Raw genomic sequence first — 10006 nt, 5'->3', positions numbered from 1 at the left:
AAAATTTACTGGGGTCCCACTTGGTATGGTGCACTGAACTAGGTGCTTAGGAATTATGAAATACAGAAGTAAAGCATTCCTTGCCCACAGTAATCTCACCCTCCATTTGGAGAATCAAATCATGTCAGCGTGAGAGAACAAAGAAAAGAATCAACGACCATGAATGTAAAATACTAAACTCATTTGTATGAATATAATCATAGAAAACATAGGCTATAGTTTAAGAAAGGAGCAAACTTTTACCTTTCTTCCAATACTTCCCATCTGAGCAAGGGAAAACAGCGGCACTATTTGGAAGGCCATGGTACACCGTGATCCAGAAAGAAGCAAGGAGCACCCTGTTCAGTAGAGATTTTCAGCGAGTCACGAGACAAGGAGGTAAAAATGGAAGCAGTAGTAGATGTTGCAGATGCATCCCACGGCATAAAAATCAATCAATTGTATTGGTTGAGCGCTCACTCGGTGCAGAGCACTCACTATACTAAGAGCTTGGGAGAGTTCAGTGAATCAGTTGATTGTTTTTATTGTCTACTATGTTCGGAGCAATGTACTAAGCACTAGGGAGACTCCAATCGAATTGGTAGATATTTCTCATTCACCCCACATATCCAATCTGTCACCAAATCCTGTTGGTCTCACCTTCACGACATCACCAAGATGGGCCCTTTCCTTTCCATCCAAACCACTACCATATGAATACAATCTCTCATTCTATCCCAACTGGATTATTGCATCAGCCTCCTTTCTGATCTCCCAACTTCCCACCTCTCCCCACTTGAGTCCATACTTCACTCCACTGCCCGGATTATCTTTCCACAGAAACGTTCTGGGTATGTCATCCTCCTCCTCAAAAATCTCCAGTGGTTGCCTATCAGCCTCTGTATCAAACAAAAACTCCTCACTATTGGCTTCAAAGCTGTCCATAACCTTGCCCCTCTTACCTCACCTCCCTTCTCTCCTTCATCCCAACCTAACATTCGCTAACCTTCTCACTGTGACTCCATCTCTCCTGCCTCACCACCAACCCCTGGCCCACGTCCTGCCTCTGACCTGGAACACCCTCCCTCCTCAAATCTACCAATCACATTTCCTTCCTTCAAAGCCCCACTGAAGGCACACCTTCTCCAAGAGGCCTTCCAAGACTAAGACCCCTTTTCCTCAACACCCCCTCCTTTCTGTGTCACCACAACTCTCTCTTTTTGCTTTCCCCCCTCCACTCCACAGCACTTATGTATATATGTATCTATTATTCTATTTATTTAAGTTGATGCCTGTTTACTTGTACTGATATCTGTCTCCCTCCCTCTAGACTCTAAGCCCAGGGTGGGCAGGGATTGTCTCTCTTTATTGCTGTATTGTACTTTCAAAGCACTTAGTACAGTGTTCTGCACACAGTAAGCACTCAATAAGTATGACTTAATGAATGAATGAATGATCACTGCCCTTAAGGAGCTTACAGCCTCTCAATCAATCAGCGGTACTTACTGCATGCTTAGTTTGTGGAAATAAGGTGCAGTTAGGAAAATAGTTTTCAGCCATACTTTTACCCACAAGTAAACTTCACCATTAGTGAATTATGCTATTCCTGTTAGCATCTTGAAAGAACAGATCTAAAAACTAAAACAAAGTATATACCTTCAGCCATTCTAGAGAATACAGTGTTTCACTCACTCACCAGCCTGATATTTTATGTCCAGAAATATCAACATACTCTCTTCTCTCTGGTTCCCTGGTAAAAAAAAAACAGGGTGCAATTAGTTATGTTATTAAATGCTCAATATTTGCCAAGCAGTAGGCAAAGCACTGGGTTGGGTACAAGAGATTAGAGCAGACCTGTTCTATCTGGGATTTGTTGTCTGAAGATGCAGTGAGCTGACATCTTCACCTCAAGGCACAGTGAGGTTATGTAATAATAATAATATTGATACTTATTCATCGCTTACTATGTGCCAAGCACTTTTCTTAACTCTGGGGTAGGTACAGGTTAATAAAGTTGGATACAGTCCCTGTCCCACATGGGGCTCACAATCTTAATCCCCATTTTGCAGATGAGGTAACTGAGACCCAGAGAGGTTGTGACTTGCCCAAGGTCATATAGAAGACTTGTAGCAGAACGGGGATTAGAACCCAGGTCCTCCTGACTTCCAGGCCCATGCTCTATCTATTAAGCCTTGCCGCTTCTTACCCATAGTCATACAGAAAACAGGAGGCAGACCTTACAGATAGGGCTCACTCACGATCAAAGGCTCTTTGACCTAAGACAAAGAGCCCATAAGGGAACATGTCTACCAATTCTGTTATATTGTACTCTCCCAAGCGTTTAGTACAGTGCCCTTCTGACAGTAAGCGCTCAATCAATACAATTGACTGATCGATTGCCACCCTAGTTTGAACTGTTTAAATGGTATCTGAAGAAACAATGAACATCTCTAGAGGATCCAGAAGGAGAAGGACAAAAGAACATTCCCGTTTTCCAGAGGATGGAATAGAGTAGTGGACTTATTCAGACCCCCTGCTGTGGACGGACCAGCCTGGGAACCCAACATATCGTGGTACCATTAACGATCTGAAAAGAAGAGATGTATAGAACAAATCATTAAAAATTAAATATCACTTTATCTGTTATCTGAAGTTCATGTGTTAGAGAAGTCCACTTTTAGGGAAGGCTTAGGGAAGCAGTGTGGGCTAGTGGAAAGAGTACAAGCCTGGGATTCAGAGGACCAAGGTTCTAATCTCAGTTTCTGCACTGGTCTGCCATGTGATCTTGGGCAAGTCATTTAACTTCTCTGGGCATCAGTTTCCTCAGATGTAAAATAGGAATTAAACCTTATTCCCTCCTATTTAAACTGTGAGCCTCAAGTGGGACAAGGAGTGTGTCCATCCTGATTATTTTGTATCTACCCCAGGGTTTGGCACATAGTAAGCACTTGATAAATTCCATAATTATTAGCACTGAGCAAGTTCCAAAAAATTTGAATAATTTAAAGTCAACAGTAGGCTGATTTTAGTTTTTAAAAACTTAACTGCTGGAGGTTTTTACAAATGTACTATAAGTGTTTAGATTTAGGGGATCTGTTGGCTTTTTTGGCTTTTTTTTATTCCCAAAAGATGGGAAAGGGGGAGGGCAAAGGTGATACGTGGGGTGTCTAAACCTGTACAAAGAAAAAAGGAAACAAACTTCTTCAAAGGAATTCAAAGTTACCCATTCAGAAAAGTAACAGGCACACATTAGTGTAATAAGGAAAATGGAAGGAATAAAGAGATGTGGGGGAAATATGGATTTAAAAAAGTGTGCACTTGTAAAAGACATAAACTACATTGCAGATTAAATTTGGATTTACCAAGCCTAATAAAAAAGAGAGCAGACTCGTTACTAGAGAGGAATTAAAGACACTGCATATAAATGCAAAGATCTCAATAGAGAAATGAGGAAATTGGAAAGGATAGGTATTCAGATTTAAATAGGCTTATGGTATGGATATGTTTGAAATCCTTCTAGAACATAATAAAAGGGTATTAATAGTGATATAACCATTCTTAAGGGGAATAAAACACAGTAACACTGCCCATAAACTTTATAAGAAAAGACATTTCAGGAATGAACAAAATGGAATTTACTTCAAGAAGTCTTTCCCGGTCAACCAGCATCAGGAGAAGATTCTGGAAGTGTGACAGCAAAGCTCTGTAGTATAGGCTGGCAAGTAATTGTCTCAGAGAGTGGAAAAGGGATTTTTCAGAATGTATAGTCTTATGGACCAGAAGCTAAAGAAGACAGGTGAAGCAAAGAAAGTCAGTTAAAGAGGAAAAAAGTTGTTCTGTGTTTGCTTTTTTACCAGAAATATTGGCCCTTGAAAAGAGACGATTGGGAGATGAATAGTGAATATTTTTCCTCATTCCAAATTTAGTATTTGGGTTTCCAGGAAAACCCCAGTCAGGGTCCCTGGTGGAATTTGGGAAGATTCCTCAATAATGTTGATCTTATAGGTAAGAGGGGGGAGTAGGGCAGTTCTTTAAAAAAAAAAAAACCTCTTAAATTTTTCTCACCTAGGAGTTTACTGTCAGTTGGCACTATTAGCACTTTTCATTTTAATAGTGCTACTGAAGTACTTCCCCTCTCAGAATAGCACCTGGAGGGTTCCCGGTCCTCTACCAGTCCTGACTATGGGAGGGAGAGTCAAGCAGAGGCCTACCCATTCCATTCTTAGCTTCGGCGGTGGCTAATGAGTGGAAGGCCATCTGCTACAAGGCAAAACTCCCCTGCTGCCAACCAGAAAGATTTCAGATGGAGGTGGGACATTCTGGGAGAGATGTGTCTGGTGTCTTCTATGTGTCAGATATGACTGAACAGCATAAGACTACAACAAGACTGAAGTACTTAGTATACTACAAGCACTAAAGGTAGATATGAAATAATCAGATCCGACCATCCTTATCCTCAGTAGGACTCACCATGCAGGTGGGAGGGAATAGAGTTATTTCAACCCCATTGTGCAGATGAGGAAACTGAGGCCCAGGTAGGGTAAATAATTTGCCCAAGTTTACCCAGCAGGCTAGTACCAGAGCTGGGACTAAAACCTAAAAGGGTGAGCAAGAATAAGAATAAGGTGCAAATGAAAGAACAATTATTTTATTCTCTCCGATGTTTCTTACATTTTTGATCTCTTTCACAATCATGTACAGGGGCCTATACCAGGAAGATAATTGTAGCAGCTCAGAGCTAAAAATAAAGCAGACTGCATACAGGGATTGTCTGCTAGAACATGCCATTCAAAACCGTTCCAGAGGATTGTCATGTTACTAACATTTAGGAATTTTAAATTAAACATTGCTTCAATTAATAATAATAGTAATAATAATAATAGTATTTGTTAAGTGCTTACTATGTGCAGAGCACTGTTCTAAGCGCTGGGGTAGACACAAGGGAATCAGGTTGTCCAACGTGGGGCTCACAGTCGTAATCCCCATTTTACAGATGAGGTAACAGAGGCACAGAGAAGTTAAGTGACTTGCCCACAGTCACACAGCTAACAAGTGATGGAGCTGGGATTCAAACCCATGACCTCTGACTCCAAAGCCCGTGCTCTTTCCACTGAGCCACGCTATAAATTAAAAGATATACAGTCTGAGTCAGAGTTCAAAAGCTTCTCACAGCATTGCTTCAATTAAACAAAGTTCAAATTAATTAAAACATAAGCATTCTGAGTCAGAATTCAAAGGTTTCTCGCTGAAAAAGAAAATGAGAGTTGCCCCCATCTAAAGCCAAAATTTTTCAGGTAGAAGACCTGAGACCCAGTGGACAACAGTGACACCAGCCTATCATTCAACCAATCAATCAATCCTATTTATGGAACACTTATTGCATGCAGAGCACTGAACTAAACTCTTGAGAGAGTACAATATAAAAGAGTTGGTAGACCCACAAGGAGTTTACGATTTAAAGGGACCATACAAATCCACGGTTAGAGGTAGACAGATTAGGGGATAAGGTGATCTGTTATTAATAATATTAATTATAATATTTGCTAAGTGCTTACTACATGCCAGGAACTCTACCGAGGACAGGGATGGATGCGAGCAAATTGGGTTGGACGCAGTCCCTGTCCCACGTGGGGCTCACAGTCCCAATCCCCATTTTACAGATAAGGTAACTGAGGCCTGGAGAAGTGGAGTGACTTACCCAAGGTCACAGAGAAGACAAGTGGCGGAACCAGGATTAGAACCCATGACCTTCTGACTCCCAGGCCCTTGATAAGTCTAATCCTTTGTGAACCTTTATTATGGGGAGGTGGGAGTTTTAGGATTGTTTCCCTTCAAGAGAAACAAAGAACAGGTTTGTCGTTTGCTACTATAAAACTCCCACAACAACTGAATGGTTTCTGGGAAGCTGTTGTGGTTCAGATTCTTCCAATTAAAACATTGGTTTCCGATTTATTGCTCCCTCCCCCTCACTGATTGGTTCCCCTGGGAGGATCTGATTGGTAGACAGATCTACCTGTGGAGGTCTTTCCATGATCTGATTGGGGGGAAAACATACTTGTGAAATCCCCATCCCAGTAGCTCAGTTCCCCATGATTTTGATGGGAAAAGTGGGTTGTCGGACACCCGGCCTTCCGTTTCTTCTGCCATCAGATTTATAGCTGTCAGAGAGGAATAAAGAAAGAGAGGAATATCAGAGTTGGCACATACTGATGATGCCCGAATGTGCAGGGACAGGGATGAGAGGAGAAAGTAATTAGGTTTAGGATTACTTGTAAAAAAAGAAAAGCAGAAATGTTACACTCAACTTTGCAATGTGCAGAAAGCATAGTAAATTCAATCCCAAAAGGAGGAGACAGTTTGAAACCCATCACCAGGATGAAACAGGTAATTTTCTTTACTTAAATGACTATATATTATAGCCTGCTGGAAAGTGACGGGACATCTTGGTCTTGATGTGCTCCCTGTGTTGAAAAGTGGAGACTACTTTAGTAAGACAAAATGATAGAGGAATCTCACTTCTCCCCACCCCATCCATAATCCTTCCCATGTAAATCTCCCCAGTTCCTTCCAAATTCTGGGCCTATTCATTCACCACAAAATTATCAAAGAAATCCAATAATCTTGTTTATTTATCAACCATACTTCTTCATTTTTTCCCCTCCTTCTCATTTTCCTTACGTAGCCAGACACTCAGTTTTCATCTTTTCTTACCTATGGAGAGAATGTTGTTTGTCTCGGCTCTTGTCAAATCTTTGTGGGGAAATAACCTTGAAAATATCGATTTGAGATGATATTTGTGGGCAGTATTTCTAGTTCTCCATTAAGCTAGGATAATCAGGGTTTTCTCCTTACCTCCAGAGAGTCAGACTTTTTGAGGAAGAATGGATGCTTATTTGTTCACACCAAAAAAAGTGATACTACACTCAAATGATTTACAACACATAAGATTGTGAAATAACTTGAAATGGAAATGAAAAGCACTTAGTGAACATTACGGGTTAGCTCATCTCGGGTAAAGGCACAGCTCTCTGAGAATCGAAGGCAAGTAATTTCCAGGTTTTGAGGCACAATCCCCTAAGAAGTGGAATATATTTGGAACTCTAACTGCCATCCAATTAGATTCAACTTGAATATTAAGAAGAGTCTTACTGACTTTTCAATAAAACTTTAGAGGATGGATCAAAAGTGCTATATCTCACAAGAATGATGAGAATAAACAGGGTGAAATAGAGGAAAATGCTTAGGAAGGAAAAATCCTTATTAATAGAGAGTGAGATATGAAAAAACCACCCAGTTCAGTGCTGTTGAGTTGATCCATCTCAGCACTTTGCTGTAATGACTGGTCTGTCTCCCATTCACCTATCAGAGTTTGAAAAGAAAATCCTACATACCGTGAATAAAAAAGAAATAAATGAAAGGAACAGGATGGGAGGAGCCATTACTGAAGGATGGGGAAAAGAAGCAGTCACCAAATCCTGAAAACATGTAAATAAGACAGAATGATGATCCATCCTTCCAACCATCCCCTCTGACCACAGCAACACAGTGGGTTTGTTGAAGCAACCTGAAGCTTGCTCATCTTGATATCCACTCTAGTGACAATTGATGAACCAGCAAACATCTCTTACTTTCATTCTACCAACCTTTATGGATCTCTTGCCCATGAATATGTCCAAACCCCCTCTGATCTCCCTGAATATTTTCCCTCTTCAACTTTAATGACAATAACGTGGATCATTTCTTCACTATCTAGAAAGCCATATCTTCTTTTTCCTTGTAATCATCTCTCATCGCAACAATTCACATCCTTATATCTGGGGAATATTCATGAATAATCTTTGGGAGAGATTGACTCGATTCGATGAGAATATGTGTCTAGCTAAGACCCCTGAGAGACTAGGGCATTTATTTTATTTGGACATTTATTCATTTATTTATGGATATTAATGTCTGACTCCCCCTCTAGACTGTGATCTCATTATGGGCGGGAAATGTGTCTGTTTGTTGTTGTATTGTTCTCTCCCAAGTTCTTATTACAGAGCTTTGCACACAGAAAGCCCTCAATAAATACAATTGAATGAATGAATGGATGGATGGATTTGGATGCATGATGAAGTGAATTACTTTAATTAAATCATAAGCATCATGGAAATCATAATAATCGGGGAAGGAGACAGGATGTTTAGAATGTTTATTCTACTAAAACTAAGGGAACAGAAACTTTTTTTTTTTAAATAGAAGAAAAAATTAATGTTCCCATTTAACCCTGGGGCACAGAGATTTTAAACTGCCACAGCATTAATGAAATCAGTTTCTCTCTCCATTGCAGACTGTTATACTATCAAGTGCATTTCTATCACCTTCAGTCTTTACATTGTCTGTTTTATGTAACAAAGACAAAGACCGTAACAGGTAACAATTTGCAAGACCACAGATTTTTTGAGGACAGAATTGTGTCTTCTAACTCCTGTTTTTTTCTCAAATGTTGCACTTCAAGGAGAATGTTTAACTACGTTCTTAAATATTACACAAAACTCCAAAAAATACTGAAAGGATAATTTTCAGCATACCAGTGAAACAACTGGGCTGCTGGGGCACTACTAGGAATGGCCTTGCCTAAGTGAAGAGCCAGAAAACAGTTCCTTTTACAGCAATACAACACAGCTAACATTTATCCTATTAATTTATTGCTTTTGTTGTGCTCAAATCATTTATTTTCTTATAATAATGTTGGTATTTGTTAGGCACTTACTTTGTGCAGAGCACTGTTGTAAGCGCTGGGGTAGATACAGGGTAATCAGGTTGTCCCACGTAAGGCTCACAGTCTTAATCCCCATTTTACAGAAGAGGTAACTGAGGCACAGAGAAGTTAAGTGACTCGCCCACAGTCACACAGCTGACAAGTGGCAGAGCAGGGATTTGATTAGAGAAGCAGCGTGGCTCAGTGGAAAGAGCATGGGCTTGGGAATCAGAGGTCATGAGTTCGATCCCAGCTCTGCCACTTGTCAGCTGTGTGACTGTGGGCAAGTCACTTAACTTCTCTGTGTCTCAGTTACCTCATCTGTCAAATGGGGATTAACTGTGATCCTCATGTGGGACAACCTGATTACCCTGTATCTACCCCAGCGCTTAGAACAGTGCTCGGCACATAGTAAGTGCTTAACAAATACCAACAACAACAATATATTTGCATCCATGACCTCTGACTCCCAAGCCCGGGCTCTTTCCACTGAGCCACGCTGCTTCCCTCCTTATCCTTAAGACTAAGTCAGGGACAATTTTTTAATTACCGTTCCAGTGCTCAGAACAGTGCCCTGCACTTGATAGGTGTTCAGTGTATACTAATAAAAAGTAATCAGTATCCCTTTGGTGTTTTTCCATTCCCTTTAAATTTCAAATACCATTCAAAGGGAATTTTTACAAGAAACCATCATTTTTTGTTGACATCATTTTTGTTTAGGTTTTAGTGGAAAAATCACAGGCTTGTGAGTCAGAGGACCTGGGTTGTTATGCTGAGTCCATCTGCCTGCTGTTTGATTTGGGCAAGTCACTTAACTTCTCTGTGCCTCGGTTTCCTCAACTGTAAAATGGGGATTCATTGCCTGTTCTCCCTCTTATGTAAACTCAGTATGGGACAGGGACTGTATCTGATTTTTCATTCATTCAATCAATCGTATTTATTGAGCCCTTACTGTGTGCTAAGTACTGTACTAAGCACTTGGAAGAGTACAATATAATGACAAACAGACACATTCCCTGCCCACTATGAATTTACAGTCTCTCTCAAGGGGGAGACAGAAATTAATGGTAAATAAATAAAATTTTAGATATGTACATAGTGCTGTGGGGCTGGGAGGGGGAAGAACCAAGGGAACAAGTCAGGGTGATGCAAAAGGCAGTGGGAGAAAACTTATCTGGGAAGGCCTCTTGGAGGAGATGGGCCTTCAATAATGCTTTGAAGTTGGAGAGAATAATTGTCGGATTTGAGGAGGGAGGGTGATCCAGGCCAGAGGCAGGGCATAGGGTC

At 40.6% G+C, this 10006-nt stretch overlaps 1 non-coding gene across 1 annotated transcript; it reads left to right on the top strand.

Moving 5' to 3' along the window:
* The first annotated feature begins 4109 nt into the window (after positions 1–4109).
* LOC114806792 lies at positions 4110–4247 on the top strand. Its single transcript, XR_003754854.1, has one exon. It is a non-coding gene; the product is annotated as a small nucleolar RNA SNORA7 (small nucleolar RNA).
* The last annotated feature ends 5759 nt before the right edge of the window (positions 4248–10006 follow it).

Source organism: Ornithorhynchus anatinus, chromosome X1 (assembly GCF_004115215.2).
Source record: "Ornithorhynchus anatinus isolate Pmale09 chromosome X1, mOrnAna1.pri.v4, whole genome shotgun sequence".
Lineage (NCBI taxonomy): Eukaryota > Metazoa > Chordata > Mammalia > Monotremata > Ornithorhynchidae > Ornithorhynchus > Ornithorhynchus anatinus.
This window is presented reverse-complemented; position numbering and strand designations above follow the sequence as displayed.